We start from the raw sequence: 4,446 nt of genomic DNA on the forward strand, positions 1-4,446 counted from the left end.
TCCACCGTGAGGGAGTCACAAAACTGGCATTGAAGTCCAGAGCGGAAAAAACACGGCACGCTTGTTCGTTTCCCTGACAGGTGCTGGAGCTCAGGAGAGGTCAGATTCCAGCTCGCAGTCACATCCTGGCTTAGCGGGCTCCGGGCGCACAAAGACCTGTCTGTCTCACCCCTGCGCGGGCCGGGGGGGACCCAGGCCAAGGGCTTACCACGGCCGCCGGGGGCCCGCGCCGCTGATCCGTCGCTTCACGGACATTGGCCTAAATGAAGCATTGGGGAGCCCAGCTGCCAAAAAGGGTGTGAAACAGGGGGGCGGGGGTGGGGCAGAAGAATGCAGGCTCTTTCTTCCTGGCAATTGCCAGAGATATTAAACCAACCCCGCCCCCGCCCCCGGCAGCCCATGAATCCCGCCCTGACTTCTTCAGCCTGCTGGGGCTCTTTGGAAGAGCCCTGGGACCCTTCTGCTTCTCTGTGAGAGCCTCGCCGGGGCTGCAAAATGGAGTGAGAGCTGCCCCTTGCCAGGCCTGCGAGAGGATGCCGGGAAGGGAAGGCCTTGCTGGTGCACCGGGCAGCTGAGCGGCGGCGTGAGTGGAACAGAGGCCGCCGCCGGCTTTCCCCCGGAGCCTTTGTTTTGCAGGCTTTGGGAAAACATTACCCGCTCAAAATGGCGCCCAGGAGCCGCAGGCCTGCACCTTGCGCTTCTCGCCAGCTCCTAGAGGCTGACTTTCTGATCTCCAAGCCTCACAAGGTCTCTGCCGCCTCCTGTGGTCCTGTGGCTCCTCCCCTACCGCTCCCACTTCGCTCTGGGAACTGTGCACCCACCTGGGAGGCAGGAGGGGCAGTGGCTACTACACAGCATCCTCACAAGGAGGGTCTAGGTCTCAGTCTTAGGAGAACTTCAATGGAAAGCTCCTTTATAATTTTTTTTTATTTATTTGAAAGGCAGAGTTACAGAGAGAGGAGAGAGAGAGAATTAGAGAGAGAGAGAGAGAGAGAGAGAGAGAGAGAGGGGTCTTCCATCCACTGGTTCACTCGCAAATGGCCACAATGGCCAGGGTTGGGCCAGGCTGAAGCCAGGAGCCAGGAGCTTCTTCCGGGTCTCCCATGCGGGTGCAGGGGCCCAGGGACTTGGGCCATCCTCTACTGCTTTCCCAGGCCATAGCAGAGAGCTGGATCGGAAGTGGAGCAGCTAGGACCAGAACCAGCGCCCACATGAGATGCTGACGTCACAGGCAGAGGTTTAACCTACCATGCCACAATGCTGGTCCCCAAAGTTTTTTTTTTTATATTAAAAAAAGATTTATTTATTTGTAAGATAGAGTGACAGTGGGCACTCCAGTAGGAATGCTGACTTGGCAAGTGGAGGTTGCACCCGCCGCGCCACAAGGGCTGCCCCTGGAAAGTTTCTTTTAACCAGCAAGCTCAGGGGCAGGCATTGCAGTGCTGCTCGGGGCACCTGTGTTGAAGAGCCTGAGCTCCACTCCCGATGTCAGCTTTCTGTTTCTGGCATTTTTTTTATTTGAAAGTCAAAGTTACACAGAGAAGGAGAGGCAGAGAGAGAGAGAGAGAGTCTTCCACCTGCTGGTTCACTCCCGAATTGGTTGTAACAGCTGGAGCTGAGCCAATCTGAAGCCAGGAGCTTCCTCCGGGTCTCCCACGTGGGTGCAGGGGCCCATGCACTTGGGCCATCTTCTACTGTTATGCCGGCACTGCAGGTGATGGCTTTACCCACTCCACCACATTGCCGGCCCCTCAGCTTCCTGTTAATGCACACCTTTGGAGGCAGTTGGTGATGGCTAAGGACTTGGGTCCCTGCCAACCATACAGAAGACCTGCATTGGGTTCCCAGCTCCTGATTTCCACCTGACTCTGCCCCAGCTATTGCAAGCAGTTGGGTAGTAAACTGATAGGTAGTAGATGGGAGATCTCAATGTGTCTGTCTCTCCCTGTCTTTCCAATTTTCAAATGAAGCCATTTCAAAAATAAAATATCAAGCTCACAGTCCCTGCAAAATTATTTTTTTTTAAATAACAAACCTGATATTGAACTTGAGTTGGAAGAGGCAAGTCTGGTCTCAAAATGGAGGGCCATGATCCAAAGGAACCAGAGCAGTTGAGGAAACTGTTTATCGGTGGTCTGAGCTTTGAAACTACAGATGATAGTTTGAGAGAACATTTTGAGAAATGGGGCACGCTCACAGATTGTGTGGTAATGAGAGACCCCCAAGCGAAACGTTCCAGGGGCTTTGGTTTTGTGACTTATCTTGTGTTGAAGAAGTGGATGCAGCAATGTGTGCTCGACCACACAAGGCTGATGGGCATGTCATGGAACCACAGAGAGCTTTTTCTAGAGAGGATTCGGTAAAGCCTGGTGCCCATCTAACAGTGAAGAAGATTTTTCGTTGGTGGTATTAAAGAAGATACAGAGGAATATAACTTGAGAAACTACCTTGAGAAGTATGGCAAGATGGAAACCATAGAAGTTGGGCCGGCGCCGCAGTTCACTAGGCTAATCCTCCGCCTTGCGGTGCCGGCACACCGGGTTCTAGTCCCAGTCGGGGTGCCGGATTCTGTCCCGGTTGCCCCTCTTCCAGGCCAGCTCTCTGCTGTGGCCCGGGAGTGCAGTGGAGGATGGCCCAGGTGCTTGGGCCCTGCACCCCATGGGAGACCAGGAGAAGCACCTGGCTCCTGCCATCGGATGAGCGTGGTGCGCCGGTGGTGGCGGCCATTGGAGGGTGAACCAACGGCAGAGGAGGACCTTTCTCTCTGTTTCTCTCTCTCACTGTTCACTCTGCCCGAAAAAAAAAAAAAAGAAAGAAAGAAAGAAACCATAGAAGTTATGGAAGACAGGCAGTGGGAAAAAAAGAGGATTTGCTTTTGTAACTTTGGACGGTCATGATACAGTTGATAGAATCGTTGTTCAGAAATACCACACTATTAGTGGCGTAGTTGGGAAGTGAAAAAGGCCCTTGCTAAACAAGAGATGCCGTCTGCTGCTGGATCACCAAGAGGCCGTGGAGGGGGGTCTGGCAACTTTCTGGGTCGTGGAGGAACTTTGGAGGTGGTGGAGGTAATTTTGGCCGCGGTGGAAACTTTGGTGGGAGAGGAGGCTACGGTGGTGGAGGTGGTGGCAGCAGAGGAAGTTATGGAGGAGGTGATGGTGGTTACAATGGTTTTGGAGGTGATGGTGGCAACTATGGTGGTGGTCCTGGTATAGCAGCAGAGGAGGCTATGGTGGTGGTGGACCAGGATATGGAAACCAAGGTGGTGGGTATGGTGGAGGAGGAGGATACGATGGTTACAATGAAGGAGGAAATTTTGGAGGTAACTATGGTGGTGGTGGAAACTACAGTGATTTTGGTAATTATAGTGGACAACAGCAATCAAATTACGGACCCATGAAAGGGGGCAGTTTTGGTGGAAGAAGCTCAGGCAGTCCCTATGGTGGTGGTTATGGATCTGGTGGTGGAAGTGGTGGATATGGTAGCAGAAGGTTCTAAAAAAAAAAAAAAAAAAAAAAAAAACCAGAAAAGGGCTACAGTTCTTAGCAGGAGAGAGAGAGAGGAGTTGTCAGGAAAGCTGCAGGTCACTTTGAGACAGTCGTCCCAAATGCATTAGAGGAACTGTACAAATCTGCCACAGAAGGAACGATGATCCACAGTCAGAAAAGTTACTGCAGCTCAAACAGGAAACCCTTCTTGTTCAGGACTGTCATAGCCACAGTTTGCAAAAAGTGCAGCTCTTGATTAATGCAATGTAGTGTCAATTAGATGTACATTCCTGAGGTCTCTATTCTGTTGTAGCTTTGTCTTTTCTTTTTCTTTTCATTACATCAGGTGTATTGCCCTGTAAATTGTGGTAGTGGTACCAGGAATAAAAAATTAAGGGATTTTTAACTTTTCAAAAAAAAAATAAAAATAACAAACCTGCTAATGGAATGAAAAAGATAGTTTTGGGGGGATAATTCCCCCCATACAAGTTGAGAATCTCACTCTAAGAGGAAACTTTCTCTGTAAAACAAGGCAGAGATGGGAACCTGAGGCCCTGGCTCCTTGTCCCAGCTGTGTCACTGAGTTACCCTGGATCAAGTATATTCAGTGCAGGCCTTGGAAATCTCACGTTCTAAAGCAGTGCCCAGTGCAGATTCCTCCTGTGCGGAGGGCCTCTGCCCCGTGCACCCCTGGTCCCTGAAAAGTCTGTCCTTGTTAAATGCAGTTGGAAGGACTCCACCCCATAGAGCCCACCCATGGTTGACTCAACGAACTTTGGCTGGCAGCCTATGTGAAAAGGTAGGTGGGGGCTGGCACTGTGGAGTAGTAGGTAAAGTCATCGCCTGCATATGGGTGCCAGTTCAAGTCCCGGCTGCTCCACTTCCAAACCTTATCTCTGCTATGGCCTGGGAAAGCAGTAGAAGATGGCCCAAGCCCTTGGGCCCCCACAGCAGCGTG

The 4,446-nt window shown here is 51.6% G+C and overlaps 1 pseudogene; it reads left to right on the forward strand.

The window, feature by feature from the left end:
- Window positions 1-2,966: 2,966 nt before the first annotated feature.
- LOC100343679 (heterogeneous nuclear ribonucleoprotein A3 pseudogene) lies at window positions 2,967-3,530 on the forward strand (annotated as a pseudogene).
- Window positions 3,531-4,446: the final 916 nt, after the last annotated feature.

This window comes from Oryctolagus cuniculus, chromosome 20 (genome assembly GCF_964237555.1).
Source record: "Oryctolagus cuniculus chromosome 20, mOryCun1.1, whole genome shotgun sequence".
Lineage (NCBI taxonomy): Eukaryota > Metazoa > Chordata > Mammalia > Lagomorpha > Leporidae > Oryctolagus > Oryctolagus cuniculus.